The following is a 17072-nucleotide window of genomic DNA, read 5'->3' on the forward strand; positions in this document are numbered from 1 at the left end:
TTTCGTATCCCACGTGAGAGTGTGCGCGCGGTTCATATTACATGAGAAAAATATTCCGGCGCACCACCAAACACCAATGCCGCTCACTATATAAACTGGAATAATGATAAAGTGGTTCTCAATTCACTCGCAAATTGACTTACTCTGTGTGTGTGTGTGTGTGAGACTCAGTTTATTTTGGCATTAGTTGAATATTTGTTATGTCAAGTTAGGGTTGAACGTAACCAACTGTCAATCACAAAAATACAAAATGAAAACACTCACAAGGAGAATGGAGAAGTCTTATTTCTCAAAAAAGGTTGCCTTTTTCAAATGTTTTTAAATGGAATATCCTCTTGGGCGGGGGTCAACGTTGCCTATCCCACGTGACGATGCGGCACTCCGCTGTTTTAACTGGATTCAGCGAGCACGTGTGGCGTAGATACGGAAGGCCATGCGAGGAGAAGGGACACAGCGACACAATGGCCTCGCTCCACTCACGTATCTAATGATGTGCCAAATGATTACAAAATGGATTTGTTTGAAGGGAAGATTCCGTTTTCGCTACTTATAAATCGCGGTACCCATTTTTGAAGCAATTAAGTGATATCGAATCATTTCCCATGGCTCATCTCATCATCTTTTACGGTTACACAGTTGGGAGTCGCCACCATCAGATTTTTTTTTCCAGCTTAGGCCACGTTTTAGCCGCAGTGACCTTTTAAACTGTTGAACAGAGATCCTTTCTGGAAAGCTCGGTTTGATTAAAGCGCTTAGGGTGGAACATGCGGTAATGGTTGCTCGAATGAAAGGCAAGAATAAGGCCGCGGCGCTGTAGTCTGGGTCAGAGGCACTTAGCATCCCGAGGGCGACACCTCCGGCGCGAACGGCCGCGATCCGCGAGGGCGGGACCCGCCGGTGGAAGCTCAAAGGGCGGCCTGTTTGCGGATACAAGCCCCTCATTCACACCCGCCTCCGGCGCTGCGCGGTCTGCTTCGGGTTTACAATACGAAGGGGAGAGTGACTCCAAAAACAGGCCCCGTCACGACTCCGCTCTCCGAAAATGTCACTGATTTGCGACAACGCACCTGCCCGTAGCCGGCCGAGTCGAACGCGTGCAAGGTGGGGCGAACGGAATCTTTCGCTTATGATGACATCATCGGGTAAGGTGATGGAGTGCCGCGTCGCTAACCGCATTAGCAGTCAAAGCAACTCCGGGAAAAACGTGTCAGCCGAGGATAAGCGACTTTGAGACGGGACTGAAAAAAAAAAAAAAACAGAGAATAAGATCCGATGAGGGGGAACCAAAATATGATGTATCGTGTGCATTTGTGGAAAAAGAATCATGCAGAAAAGCAACTTTGAAGCTGTTATTTTATGCTCCCAACTGGGCAGCCGCCGAGACCGCTCCGGTGACTGGACAAGATATCAAGATATCCATCATTAATTGTGAAAGTTTAGAACCAGCGCGGCACTTCCAGTAATTAGAAACACATTTAATGCAGTCGCTGTCATGAGTAGGAAGCACGGTGGAAGCGAAAAGCTGTTCCCCGGGACATCTGATGGATGCCTGAAGAGGCGCGAGTCCCATTGTGACCCCGGGATCATTTTCAGCTGTTGCATCACAACCAAAGAGCGCCGAGAGCAAAAGACTGAGCGTGGCCACCAGCATTTCGAGCTGCCCTGCGGAATAAAGAGGATGACGATAGTCGGCGTCACGTGTGACGCGCTGAGGAAAGAGTGACGGGCGCAACCCGCCAACAGCGACTCTTTCACGAGCGCGTCTTGACACCTCATTTAAAAATGCCACGCCGTGCCCTCAAAATAGAGATACTCCTGGAAAATAAGCTCTCATATTTCCACATTGCCATGATTGGATACTTGCAAACTTCAAGTAAAAATGACACGTCTTCAACAAACGACCATTGCGACTGACGGACGGGCCGCGGCCTGTTCCAAATGACTTAAAATCTCCCCCTCAAGACGCAACGTTTCAAAGTGCCGATTTTGGAAATGACATCAACTGTACGGTGGGACCTTGACGTACAAGTTTCATTTGTTCCTCAAGCATACTCCGAACCCGTGTGTTTTGTCTCGATGGATTCCCGTTGATACAAAATCCTATCAAGTCTTTGTGAGAAGTGGCATGACGGATGAATTGGATGTCCAACAATTTTGCTGTCTGTTTCCGTTCCAGGCCACCGAGAGACGGCGTCGGGAGAGAAGGATGATCGCTTTCAGGCCCTGCCGGCGTTTCGGGTCACCGTAGGCAAAGGAAGTGGGAAGCGCTTGTCTGACCTGTCAACTGGATGTAGGAAATGTGAATCGTCACCTGAGAGCAAGCCAGGGCAGGTCAGTCTGGCTCATTTCCTTATTGCCCACAACTGCTGCAACTGCAACCTGGACGATTCTGCTTTGCTGGGCGGAAATGGTGCGGTGCCAGTGGCGTTCCGTCAGGGCCAACAAGGCCTTCTCTGCTGGCCTAAACATTCTCAGAAAAATAAATTTAATCAATTTACTTTTCTGAGAATAACATACATTTAATTTGTGATTTTATTTTCATAAATATGTCAACAAAATTATTTTCTGTATTCTTTACGTCATATTATTTCCACTTAGTCGAGTGGCTTTCAATGTTATTTAAAATAACATTGAAAGCCACTCGATAAATAACTCATTTATTATGGTAGAGTTTTTAACCAATCGTATTTCAGCTAGCTTGTGTTGCCAGGTAAACTAAACTTGCCCGGGGCCTTCAGATTAAACCGAGCAGGCCCCTGTGCGCTGTCAATGAACGGGCACAGTCAGCTTGCAATAGCCAATCAGATCACGAGTCTGCGCACCGGGGTCAGCTCGAATGCCTTCCGTCGACACCGGACGTGCGCGTTCGCTGATTGGATGAGCGCCTGCTAGAGGGAGCTGTCGCTGCATTTTAACCCAAAACGGCCGAAGAAGAAGACGCTGATCTGCTTGCTTTCAAGACGGACCTTCCGCTGGATTTACCCATTGAAGTTGTTTTACCAAGGCAGCAAGGAAACATCAGAGCAAGGCTGGCCACTTACAAGCTACGGTGCGTTTCAAAACGTTTGGGGACACTCGCGGAGATCTGCAGCTCAGTGAACAGGCACGACATTGGTGAGTAAATGAATTTTATTTTATATATTTTATTTCGTTAGTATTAATGGTCGCGAAATAAAATGACAAACACACAAAAATGTATCAAATAAATCGGCTCACCTGCAATTTATAATGGCGCATTGTAGTCACCTTCGTGCACTAAAGTTCGTTCAATCTCAGCTGCTCAACATCGTCAGTTATTTGCTGTTGTATAGCCGATTCTCAAAATGCAAATGATCTGTTCACTTTATTTTCAAAGAATAGTTTGTTTTGTTATTGTATGGTTGGTGTCTTATATGAAACAGTGACGTTGCGCAATTTATTGGACAGACTTGTTTAAGATCGCACAGCGTCATTTGGGTGGCATTTTATTTAGTATTTTTTAAATCTTTTTATTTTTGACAATATCTGTAAATGTAGTTTCCTGCTCTTAATTGTGAATGCATACTTGATGGTTTTAAATGCGGACGCTGGGCTTTTCTGCGTGATGATTGGATGATCCGTCTGAGGCGGAATCTCTTTTTGATTGACAGCGAAACGAGCCAATCGCCGATCTTTTGGTGTAGGCGTCTGTGGGAGCATTTTTCAATTCTCATTCTGTTCTGAGTTGAACCGGAGACTTCTTCTCATCATCTTAGCGACGCTCTCTTTGTTGAAAACGACTCGCGACAAATGGATCTTTTATTTCCGGTGGGTTTTATTGTCGTCGCTTGTGTTCGCAGACGGACTTATATCACCACCGTTAAGACCCTGGAAAAGGTCCAACGACAGGGTCACGGATCATTTTCTTGAAACGGAACGGAGAGTAGAATTCCCGTTTAAAAAAAACGGACACATTCGATTACGTAGGCCGAAATTGAGCTTCCACTCCTTGACAGACCAGCATCCTCCACTGGCCTGACCTCGCGTTCGGTTGGGCATACGTCATATGGATCATACTCGATCTTTGACATCACAACACTAATCCTCCAATCCTAAGCCTTGAGGTCTACAACGCTAACCTTCGACTTGTGGATCGCACCACTGTCAATGACCTTGAACTTACCACAGAAATGTTGCAGGGTTCGCAATTTAAGATCGCGATGTCCTCATATGGACCTTCATTAACCCCCCCCCCCCCCCCCCCGCCTCTTATTACCAAAGTTTGCTGAAAGGAAACATAAGCTCCAAACAAAAGGAACGGTAGAATACCGCCTCGCCGTGACAAATTCCAGCCTGGGTCTGTTGACCCGCTTATCTTTCGCAGAAGAACAAGGCGAGGATTTATGAAGCCAACGGCCAAGATCATTCGATGAATGAAAGCAAACGAAAGCTGTCCCGCAAACAAACGCTCGTCCCGTTGCCCTCAGAAACCAAAGCAGGTTTGAGATGAAACCAGAGAAGAACGTGATACTGCGGTAGGCCTTGAGCTAGCGAGAAGCGGGCGCTTCGGAAATAAAAGCAGATATTACGCTACGCGGCCTTTGGAATCATCGTCTAATGGAGGTGCCTCTATTTATACCAAAGGGAAACCGCAGCCAGAAAGTCATCTGTAAGTCATTCTTGAGCATTTTTCGAGCAAGACACCGGCCAATCATCTTTTCAACGGCGTACTGCCGTCACCGGCTCGCGCTCGCGTTTTCAATCGCATCATTTTCCCCCTCCTGTGCGCAATTTGTTGACACACGGCGCTCGTCAACGCCGAGGTGCCACCGCCCTCTTTTCTAAAGCCCTCGCTCTGATTTCCCCAACCGTTAAGCTCGCCTATTTCAATCGGCAAAGAGCTCGAGCGAGGGGTGGAGGAGGAAAGGAAAGGAGAGGGCGGACGGGGGAGGGTGGAGAGAGGAATGAAAAACACAAGGTCGTTGAGAGAGAGTGAGCGAGAGAGACCTTTCTTCCTTTCTTTCTTTCTTTCACACCATGTGTTAGCGTAAGATATTCATTTCCTGTGCGATACCTCTACCTCCCTCCAGCACTTTGTTTTTCTTCTCCATCACTGTCAGTGTTAGCTGACGGAGGTGGTCCAGGTCGCATCAAGTCCACTGGATCCCGTTTCGATCTTGGAGCCATCCCTCCAAATCGGCCGTCCCAAATTGCGCACCGAGCGCAGCGCAGCTGCGGTAACCCGAGACCTTCGCGTCGTACTTCTCCGACGCCAAAGCCCGTTAAAAACCAGCGCCGTCGACGTCTCGGCCCGACTTTGCGATTGAACCGAACGGACATTCTTATTTAGCAAAGGCAGCCCTCGACAAACATCCCTGGAAACGCGAGATGCAGACTTTGGATTTACTGCCGACCAACAAAGCCAGTCACATGATTCATTGACTTCATATGAATATTTTTTCAACGAGCAAATGAAACGATCCGTTTTCCACCGGTCCTCTGTTTACGCTCTCCTTGAAGGCCGATCCACTTCGTAGTTTGTGTCTTGAGTTATGTGACAGTCTGATCGTAAATCTGAAAAGCAAAACCCAACAACAACTGTGCTCGTATTTCTAAATGCTAATTATTACAGCGCACGGAGGCCCGAGTTATTCCATGTGGCAGGCGCAGCGCTTGAAAGTGCCACATGCTTCTTTTGTCTTTCATTTCGCTTTCTTTTCCCGGTCATTAACGGGCTGATTTCATCAGCGCCGACAATCAGGAAAAGGAAGAGATTGTTTTGGAAATCCAGACGGCTCCGAAAATGAGTTGTTTTCTCAAAGCGGATGGAACGTAATATTCAGATCGGAGGCCGAACGCTCGCTCTTATCGTGCTTTGCTGTGCTGGACTTTGACCCGTCTAACCGCCTCCCCCCAAAAAGTCATCGTCAAACCAGAACCCGGCATGGCGAGTAGCCATGCAAAACAGATGCGAGCGGCCGCGGTTTCACCGGCGTCATGCCGACTTTGGGCGACCGGCATGGGATGGATTCTCCCTGAGTGACTGTCAAGTGGGCATAGGAGTTGCCCTGCAATTGGGTTTCGCAAAAGACATTTGCGACCCAAACTACGGATGAAGAGTTTTGCCCTTTGTTGCGAGCGAGACGATCAGCCTGCAGCATTTGCTTCTTGGAGTGGGCTGGTAGCAGGGAGAGTTGGGGATGCTTCACCGCAACAACAAAGCAACTCACAACTCCCCGAGCAGCCGGCGGCCCCTCGCCGCCAAGGATTTTGTCGTGCCGGAGCAAAAATCCGAACTCACCCGACCTGGCTTTTCTCAACATCAAGACGGTCATCCCTTCGAAGGTCCGGGCGACATTGGGGGGTGGCTGCGAAGGATCCAGGCAGAATCCTTCACGAAGGTGCCGCAGAGAAAGCCGCAGGCGGGTTACTCGGAAGGGGAGAACTTGTGCTTGGTCTGCTGGTCCGTCTCGATATGTGCCCCGCGGCAGACTGTTGACCGGTCCGGGGTGCGCTCCCCCTTTCGTTCCCAGTCAGCTGGCATCAATGGTCAATCTCCCCGCAACCCTGAAAGGGAGAAGCGGAGCAAGTTTGGAAAGGCCGCTCCAGTTGCATTCGTCACGGAAACTGAAAACACCAGGATGAAAATGTCTCTGTGCAAACACCGAGTGCAGTCGTCTCCACGTGTTGCTAATTACCTGAGACAATCAATACACAGAAGTAGCCAGAAGAAACATTGTGAAGTATATTAGACGGTGTCGGGTTAAAGGTTTAACAAAAGAAAAGCCGTCCGACTGTCTTTTCTCGCTGTCGAAAGTCCAGCGCCGGATGCCTTGCGGAGTTTGGGGTCGTCTTTGCCGCTGCCTGCGGACATTTATTCGCCAAGTCAAGTCATTCATCGTGGACCGGATCCAAGCGCAGACTTGCACAATTCGCTTGCTGACCATGGCTTCTGAAGCTCAAATTGGGATTTTTGAAATCGTAAACAGTGATCCTGAACGATCGAGATCCCGCTTCAGTCACCACCAAGTGTGGCCTGAAAGTGAGAGGAGCCCGTTTCACATTCTTCCTTCCTGTCCACATGAAAAAGAAAAGCCCGGCTCTATCTTCCGTCCCCGCCAACGGTCCGGACTTGACTTTCATCCTCGCGTCACTCTCTTCGTTAGTCCTTTTCCCATCCGTCGGTCTTTTGCTTTGCTTTCACCAAGTTCAACATTCTTGCTTTTCTTACTTCACGCAAACATGTTAGCGGTCATTCATGTTGGCGGCTGACGGCGTCCTTTCCGACAAATATTTGCCACCGGGCCAACCTGGCAGTCCAGACTTGATGATGTCAACCCATCTCAGCAAATCCTGTAATTGCTCGAGTGTTTTGAGGACCCGGGAGCGCCGGAGATACGTCTTTCTGGCAATCGAGCTATTTAGAATATTGTTGCGCATCTTTGCCTGGACCTGAACGACCGACGGGCATCCGGTTGCCCTCTCGGTTGGTGACGTGACCGCTAAATTCAGCAGCAGCCGGCCGCAGATGGAGAATGTGCACGGCTCTGAGGACTGGATCTGAACCTTGCGTTTCAATGTGTTTCCATTTTGAAAGCCCTCTGGAAAAAGACAACTCGGGCCAAGGCCTGTTTTTGCTGCAAGCACACTCGGGAGTGAGTGTTAAACACGCGCAGAGCCGCCTCTGAATCTGTTGTAAGAGGGAGAAGGGTGTCAAGGCAGATTGTTTTCGTTTCAAAAGATGGGCCCGAATTATCTCGTGGGCTCTCGCTGCCACGGAACTCTGGCGAGCTTCATTTCGACCAGCCCTCGCCCCGTCCGATCGGAACAATAGTGCCTTGACGCTACGTTGTGGCACCTCCTGGCGATGCTGAGCCTTTTTTACAAAAATGGATTTCACTAGTTGCGGCAGGGCTCGAGACCAAAAATGGCAGCATCAAAACAAAGGAGCTGAACGCTGAGTGAGAGTTTAGTTTGTGCTTTTTCCACTGTCGCCTGTTACACGGAGATGAAAACTGCCCTCGTCGTCGAGCCGGCCCAATCGGCTGACGTGCCTTTGCAACCATTAACCGGCACAGGAACGCTTGCGTCATTTACGAGTCGTACCAAATGTCAAACACTGTTAAGCTTGAGAGAGAGTAGCGGACAGTAATTCGGTACAGATTTTGAAAATGCCATGCTATGAAAATGAAGACATCGACGGAGCGTCTGGACGCAACAGCGCCTGCGCAGCCGCGACCGGTGGCACCAAGCACTCAAACCTTACGTTGTCCTTTTATTTCTGCGGTTCTGCAAATTTCCACCGCGTCGGCACCGAGCGTAACCGTCTCCCGGTGCTCGTGAGCGTTCAAAGGATGAGGTCGGGATTCACCGCGGTTTCAAATGGGAAACAGACCAGCGGGGAATCTTCCAGCGTTGATTTTGCGGGATGGCGAGCGAGCCGCGTCCAAACGTGTAGCAAGGCTGTCTCGGCGCCTCTCGGAGATGCGGAGGGGCTCCGAGACTTTCTACCTGTGGCTCGAAACAGCGGCCGCGTCCGAGCAAATTCTTGTGGTGTCGCTCCAGGCCAAAGCGATTGTGGCAACTCGCCAAGAAGCCGTAGGGTGAAGGTCATTTTCTTCAAAGAACGGGAAGACAAGGAATCCGATACCTCCGATTTCCGAATGACTTATTTGCTTGCCGAGAGACTCCTGGCTTATCCTCTTTTCCGCCACATGCCAATGCAACTTCCCGCCTTTGCTCACCTTATGCTGGTGGTCCGCGTCGAGGTGGGGGCTGTGATTTCTCCTTTTTTATTTAGTTTTGCTTGTGCGCAAGAAGCAGGCCAGCTCCAGTGTGCATGCGTAAGGGTCAACTATTCCTATTAGCTGCAAATTGTTCCTACTTTGTGTGATTACTTCAAGACGACCGAGTTACCCGCTGAGCGGCAAAGCATCGAGACAGTCAAAATAAATGAAAGAATTCTGGAATTTTTCAGGACATGGCAAGTTGAAGTATACCATGATCATGGTGCAGACTTTTGAGAAAGGATTTTTTCCAGTCATCTGCATCACGACTGACCCACGATGAAGGCGTCGCGCGAAGGAGCGTCACCGTTGCCCCGTCGCATGAGCGCGAAAAGAAACGTACCGACGCCAATGGTGAAATGCAGCAACCATCAAGTACTCTATCTCTTACTTATTAACTCATTCACTCCCAAAGACGTTTTTAAACGTCTTTTCAGACATGGTCTAGAATTGGCTGGTACTGAATGAGTTAATAAGGCGTAATGTCGCGTATTGGCGGAGGCAAAATGTGCGGAGTGGACTGGACATAAGTAACTTGTCATTTCTGGGGTGTCGTCGCGCATCATTTTATGTTTGGTGCGAGCTCTTACTCGACTCTGTTTTGTTTCACCGCGGCATTACGAGTCGAGTAATACAGGAAGAAGAAGCCAAAGCTTTTTGTGCTACTTTGCCCCGCTCGCAGGATCCTGCCGGCCAGAGCGAGCTCAACACGCCGGCGGCTTCCCTCCGTCGGACAATCGCGACACGGAGTCGTAAATCTGAACCGCACGTCCCATTCGGGCTCGCTCCCGTGAGCGTCCGCATTCCCTCCCTCTTTCATTTCAACCCGCGCGACCCTTTTGTCTCGCCCCTGCGGGCCGCTTTGGGGAATATGCCCTTCATCCTCGATTTGATCACAATATCCCAATGATATAAAGCGCTTATCGCTCGCCGGGATCCCCCTCGCCCTTCCCAACGGCACGCAAACTTTAGGCGAGATGTCGTTCGCGCGTGGACGCGCACGTGCGCGCCCGTCGCCTTTTCCTTTCGGCCGGCGTGCGGCACATCTGCGCCCCAGCTGAGTGTTTCTCCAGGCGAGGTCTGCGCTCTTTGCTTTTCAGCGTCGCGCATGTCCGCCATCGACGATAAGGCGAGCCCGAAGAGCGATCGGGAAAAGGATCAATGGGCGTCTTTCAGGCGTCAGCCTTGCGCAGTCCCAGTAAGGGCGCTCGCCAGAAAGCGCAAAGCGGGTGACGTCGACATGAACTCCATCCACCCTCTGTGCTCGGAGCTTCCCGTCCTCATCCTGTTTGTGTTTAGCTCCTGGATCGGCAGCGATGGCGTTTTGATTGATGACGAGATCGATGAATTCACATAAAAGGCCAGCCAGGCCGAGCTGCTTTCGGCTTGTTTGTCTTTGTCGTCAGGCATCCGCATTTATTCCATTGTTTTAAATCCTCGTGTGCAGAACATCCGGCTTCTGTTTCCGTCTCATCCGAAACATATGAACTGCTGAAAATCTTTTTTTTTTTTTTTTTTTTAACTGGTACATTTAAATAAGAGAATTTCCAGCAGATCTCATCGAGATCTCTGCAAGTATATTTGCTGTCCATCCCAATTGAAGTGGACGAATTCAATTGTTTTTGTTTCATCGCTGTTAAATTTGTTTCGAATTTGTTGTGTTTATGGAACGCGTCCCGTGTCCGAGACTAAAAAGACGGCAACACATGCCTGGGGCAAATTTTGCCCGAATGCGCCCTGTTCACGTGCCAATAACAAATGTGTGACTGCGGCTATGCACTGCAGTATATCATGACACGCCGAGTATAGGCACTCAAACAAAAACCATACCGCTCAAAATGATTACACTTGTCATGACAGTGTATCCCATAAATTCATCTCATGCAAAATGTCGGTGTCCAATTGCGACCTGCAAAACCAAACAAAAGAAGAATTCCGGGAACCACAAAGAACCACGCCATAAAAATTGCGCACTTCTAAATGATTGAGTTGTTGTTGTTTTTTTCCTTCTCTACCGGAGAATGCGTGACTCCTTTTCTGAGCTTAATCAATCGGTGCTCACGACTGCGATTCAGATCCACGCACGCCGAGTTATCTTGAGAAGGGAGCAGCCGAAAATAAAGTAGCGTGAAGTGAGATCACCAGCAGGGCTCTCGGCTTTGATTTACTTGACTGACTCCCTCCCTCGAGCGTATCCACGCAGGCTTCGTTGATCACGGAGGTGAAGCTGGTGACATTTTATGGCATCATTTTACAGACAAGGGGTCTCGTAGGGGCTCGGAGGCTTGGAAGGAACAGACCACCCATGAACCCGTTTCACTCGGCGTGCAACTGGCTTGTGCACGCAAATGTCGAGACCGGCTTGTTATGATGGCAGCTGTTTTACATCCACTGCTCATTTTTTTTAGTTTTGTCACGTACGGCTCCGATTTACTGCTGCCTGTTAGACCTTTGAGTGCGGGGGCGCCCCGACCTTTTTTGACCCATGATCGACATTTCAAGCTACCAACATTCCTCGAGTGCAGTGGTCAAACTTTTTACACCAAGTGCCTCAAAAAACAACAAAAAAAGTACACTCGCATAGTAGACCCAAGTACTCATTAAAAGCGATTGATTGAATATTATTGCATTTCAAACATATGAATAACTACGCCGAAGTGGCTGGGGGTTGGGGGTGGGAGGAAACTGTACTGAATGAATTGGATTGCACATGAAAAAAAAAAAAAGAATGGAATTGAAATCAAAATAATTTAAAAATGGTATGTAAATAAATGTTTGGAAACAGTTCTAAAATATCACATGCATCCTGCAAATTTGAATACAGCCGAACTGTACTGAACAAATGCATCTGATGGATGAAGAAAAATGGTATGCATGGTTGGAACACTTTAGCGATTCTTTTGCGTGGCTCCAGTGCCACAATGGCATCATCTTGCCGTCGTAAGTTATTTGAGAAGTAGAACGAGAAGTAGTCCTTCGACGTCAACATTTTGAGCTCACGGGGTATTTATTTACTCAAGCGCAGAGAGTACAAGGCACACTGCATATCTGAAGCAAGGTTTTGATTCGACAAGAGGGCTTGATTTCCGAATGCTTCTTTTAAGTGGGCAATGGCGGCGAGCAGGGTGTTTCTTGGAGTGGAGCCCATGCCTTAAGAATACTGTCTACAATTTGAAGGTTTTACGTTAGGACAACAAACATGGCGGGGGGGGGGGGGGAAGAAATAACCAATCGATTGACTCGCTTACAGTATTTCAATCGGATAATTGGTGAAACTATAAAAAAAACAAAATGAGGTCGCAACCCTCAGTTTATGGAAAGGGCTAACCACTGATGCACAATCCTGCGTCGTGTTTCCAGCGTTTAAATGGGAAGCGGGGAAGATTTATTTCTTGACATCACTCTGTGGTACGCTTGGGCCTTTTCACTTTTTATCTACTTGATCATCTTTTTCCGAAAGTCATTTCGGAAAGACTCTCATTTTAACGAGACGGCTTTGAGAAGGCTAAACATTTCTCATCCAGCTACGGTTGGACCAAATCATTTCAACGTGTGCTCGGCATCAGTGGTAAGACGGATTGCGGTCTTCTTTGTTGCAGTCCGACCTCTTTTCAACGTACCCCGTTGACAATAAAGTTCGCATTTCAAAGTCCCGATTTCATGTCATTCATTTGCCAATTTTGCTTTCAACGAGCACCTTTAGAACATCAACTTCATGGGAACGACCGGATTTTTCCCACAAAATAGGCTTTCGTTACAACGAACCGTGGGAAGATCATTGCCGCTGCGACCGAGCTTATTAAAAAAAAATGTACATCAGCGCGGGAGCAGCGCTACTGATCGACTCGAACGTCGTTGTACTTCTAGAACGGCAGGCGAGGCGTATTTATTTGCTGACTGAATATTTTCAGAGATGAAGTAGGAACGCCACAGTTGTTGGTTTCGTGTCTCTGAAAATCATTTTTTTTTTTTCATATACACGTATTTGTAATTGACATACTGTATGACACGTTTACGTATTGCTAAATGTTCATCCTGTATTATACATCGTCGTTGGCGGCCATTTTATTGGGAACGCTTCCAACAAAGTACCGCTCTAACACGATAACGTCCACACTCGTTACGTCCCTCGAGAGGTACGTTGTCACCCGGTCGGACTGTACTTATAATTGACGGTAAATTTCCGGCGACACTATGGTTTTCTCCGTGTTGTTTGTCCAAATAAAAGTACAATCTACTCGGAGTGCCCGAGTGGTGACGGGATATTATGATAGGCGGACTTTCCCAAACAGGAAGCATTTCGACCCAAGTAACAATGCGGTTTGTTGAGACCACAGCGAAACCGCCCCAGTCCCCATCGTGATTGTATGCCAATTTGCATTTTGCTCCTTTCAAGCGATGAAATGTAATCGGTGTCCGTCTGATGCGGTGAGATTTGTTTCTTCATTTTTGTTTTCTCGCCGCTGTTATCGGACCATGTTTGGGTTTCTGTCATTGATAAGAGCGCTGGAAAGTTGTTGTCGGTCGAGCCCACTTTGTGTCATCACACAAAGCGGGAAGGAAGCAGGAAATGCTTGTCGCCCTGACACACTGTCAAAGTCATGCCCTGACAAACACCGTCCATGGACGCTCGCTCAGGGGGCGTTGGTCTCGCAAATATGCAGACGATGGGCAGTGTGCCCGCGTGACTTTTACCCGCCTACCCGAGGCATCGCTTCCCCCGTCTTGTTTTTCTTCTCACACTTGGGCGGGTGACTTTGCAAAGATAAGAGATTTCAGTTCAGAAGCCGCACTGCGCTCGTAAAAAGCTCCATCATGTCCGGGACCTCAGACGTTTCCCAAACATTTCAGAATCTCTGCGTCAACAGATAGCGTTTCAGCTCATGGCAAAGAACAACGAGAGGACAGATGTCATCTTACTGAACAGGTCTCGCTTGGAAAAGTCTTTTTATTGGCATCCCAAGCAGCGGTAGGTAGTTAGTGAAGGTGATCGTCGGAGGCCGTTTGGGGTGGAAGATGGATGAAGTGCGGGGCCCAACCCCTGTTTCCCCTCCCACCTGGTCCCCCTCCCCTTATCCCTGGAAGTCACCCTTGACAAGAGTTGTATTTATCCAACTGCCATTTGCTCTTTGTCAAACAGGAAAACGATGAATGATGAGATGTGGGCTTGGCGCGGCGCTTTTCATGTTCAGGCCCAATGCGGTGGGCATGTTGGAGAGCACGCGTGTGTCTCATAGCGCCTCTCGTTCCGTCAAGGCTGGCAATGATCAGGTCTCAAACATGGGGGGTCAACAGACTTCTCTGCGAGGGCGTGCGCTCTGCAACCGAGCTACAAGAACCTCAAACCGCAGTCCTCCACATAACTGTGTTATTCTTCCTGCTGCAGAGTTCCAAAAGGAAGAAAGCTTTGGATGTCGAATGGAAGCCAGGCCGTGACAGCTCAGAGTCGACCGATACGAACCCCGAAGAACATTTTAACGATTCTCGTCATACAAGTGCGGATGCACAGAGTTCTCCGCTCTTAATTCCCTCTGTGGAGGTTCCTCCGCACTTGGAATGGAATGAAATCCCAAAACGACGAGCGCTAACGTGGCAACAAATAAGAATTCTTCCTTCCAAGGAATGCAAATCCTTCGCAAATGTTTTTCCCCGTCTGTTCACATTCCAGACATGAAGGTGATGAGGGTCGCGCGACTGGCGCGTCAAGGTTTCGAAGCCCCGTAATTGAGCGGCGATACATTTCTGCAGAGCACACGCGATGGAAAACAACGGCGCTGGGGAGGAAAAGTCGAGATTGCTTGACTGCAACCTTTAGGGGAGAAAAACAACGACGTGAAGATCGAAAATGAAAGGGTGGAGTGACTCGACTCGGAGAAAATGAAAGGAAAATCGATGGGAGGTTGCCGAAGAAGGGGAGCGGAGCGGGGCGGAAGACGGTGGAAAAAGTCAAGATGGCCGAGGCCCGAGGGAGGCGGCGCGTGGCTGGGCTGGGATGGAGCGAACGCCGCAATCACTCGGCACTCATTCACACGGCCATCCGACGGCGGCTTTGCTGAACAGCGAGAAGAGAACCGCTTTCAGCCACTTCGGAAATGACCACCTTCTATTTCTTCTTCTTCTGCTGTTTCTAGCTGGAGAAACCTAAGCGGGCATCCACGTGAACTACGCCCGGCGCCGTTTTTTGTGTTTGCATTTGCGTGGGAGAGATTTGATCCCGCCACATGCAGTGGAGCACATGAGCGGGACCTGGCACCCCGGAGGTCCCAAGTCCCGCTGCGATCCCCTCGGCCTCGTCATCGATCACTGTCAGGTCCGATGGCAGGATGTCCCTGAAGTCTGGAGTGCAATAAAATCGCTCTCGCATTTTCCGATATTTTTACAGGGCGGCGTGCGAACGAGCCCCAACGTGTGAATGCGCACAACAGCGCGAGCACGTGAAACGGACACGCCGACGCGCGAATGGCTTTCACCGATGGATCCAATACGCGCAAACGATCGGACTTTTTACGGCCGACGGCGTATCCGCATCCGAGCCTGAGCGCCGCCAGTTATGTCCGTCACAGAAGTGGAACACAAAGGCTGATCATCTGCAGAACGGAAGTCCCCCAGACACTTCGAATGAACACCCGCCCTTTCGGCCGGGGTTGTTTTTGTCAGTATCCTCTCAAGCCGACCTCTAAGCGGTTGCTCAACTTACCAATCCTTGTCCAGATGTTGGATGATATCAATCCATTTCTGTGGAATACCATCGTGGCGCTTAAGCATCTGCGGAAGGCCTTCCGAGAGTCCGGCGATTGTTCTTTTTTTGGTGGGGATAACCATCGAGTCCACCGTCGGATGATGACGGTCGTGGTGGTGTCAACAAGGCCTTCCTTCAGTCTCTCCGGTCGGACTCTGGTCAGGACCTTACCGGGGACTGATTCTTCCTGCACATTGCGTCCACCGACAATGTTGGTCACACTTGTCAACCGACAACCGCCTCTCTCTTACTCACAAAGTTGGAATCGCATCTCAAAGACGTCCTTTATACTTGTCGGCGATCGTTGTTTTCATCGAGTTGAAGGTGTCAACTCGGTTTGGGGCTGCTTCATTAGATGACGGAGAAAACGCATTTCGTGAACAAATGGGCAAAGCGCTCGGGACAAAACCGCCTGCACTTTGAAATGTAAATAAGGGTTTGCTGTATTTGTAGGCCACGCCCGCGCATTTGTGTACATGTGACAAAGAGTGGATGAAAGAGAGAAGCTCGCTTCGCTTGGAAATCTCTCGGTCAGACCATCAGCAGTTTTTGGCTCTTCCAGAGACGTTGAATATTTGCAGAAGTGACATTTGTGTATTTGGGTAAGGATAAGGGGATGAACTGGAGGCAAAACAGACGAGGGGGGCTGGGGGGGGGGAATAAATGTGTAAAAACAAACAGTGAATTCAGATGCGGGCTTGCGCAATGATGAATCTAAAGTAGAATTTCTCTCCTTCTTCCAAGGTCTTATAAAGCCGTCTTTTATTACTTTTGAACGATCTGTGTTCCAACCTTGGTAAAGCCATCATTTGCGCTTTTTCTTTCTTTCTTTTTTTTCCACCTCCTCTGTGGGAGCTAGTACAAATATGATGCATCTCTCCGTTCCAAACCGGTGTCCCAAACTATTCCGCGCTCCTTATTATTTCTTGGAGTCGCGCGTTTCCGTGCTCCCAGCTTCGGAAATGTTTTCCCTCCTCAAATGCGAGCGATGCATCCGGAGGAAGCTTTAACAATCACATGCTCCAAGACTGCCCCGGCATTTTAGCATGATCCTATGATGCCTGCGAGTGTACTTGTGGTGAAAGGCTTTGATCGGCTAAGCCGGGAGGCGACGGCACGGCGTTGGCCGGATATGTTTTGACTATCCCGAGCGCAAACACGAGCGTGCGTGCGCGTGTGCGTGCTAGCACGTTGTACAGGTGGAAGCGAACCCCCCCCCCCCCCCCCCCTCAAACGCTTGATCTGGCTAATAAATCAAACGGTCTAGATCCGCATAGCTGGTTGCCAGCTGGACTCTCGTTGCCATCACCGGCGACCGGCAGGGCAACCGCAACCCGTCGGTCTCGGCCGGCGGTGGCTCAGTCGCTCGAGCGTGTTGCCCAGTGACCGAAGGTTTGGCCGTTCAAATCTAAAAGCGGCAAGACCAGCGCCCCCCCCCCCCCCCCCCCCCCCGCCAGTAGCCGCTGACAAGCGCAAGACCGGCACGCAAACGCGACAAAAGCGTGTTGCTCCGAGCTGTTTGCTGACTAACATTCGGGTTCACTTCGCTCATATCGCCTCTGCTTGTCTGATCTTTTCTTTTTAGATAC

General features: G+C 49.4%; 1 long non-coding RNA gene across 1 annotated transcript; it reads right to left on the minus strand.

The window, feature by feature from the left end:
• Positions 1-1320: 1320 nt before the first annotated feature.
• LOC147190457 (uncharacterized) lies at positions 1321-15904 on the minus strand. Its single transcript, XR_015103799.1, has 3 exons — positions 15442-15904; positions 6260-6525; positions 1321-2461 (listed from the first exon to the last, which is right to left on the minus strand). It is a non-coding gene; the product is annotated as an uncharacterized LOC147190457 (long non-coding RNA).
• Between the last annotated feature and the right edge of the window lie 1168 nt (positions 15905-17072).

Source organism: Hippocampus guttulatus, chromosome 18, assembly GCF_054856545.1.
Source record: "Hippocampus guttulatus isolate MCC_2025c chromosome 18, RoL_Hgut_1.0, whole genome shotgun sequence".
Lineage (NCBI taxonomy): Eukaryota > Metazoa > Chordata > Actinopteri > Syngnathiformes > Syngnathidae > Hippocampus > Hippocampus guttulatus.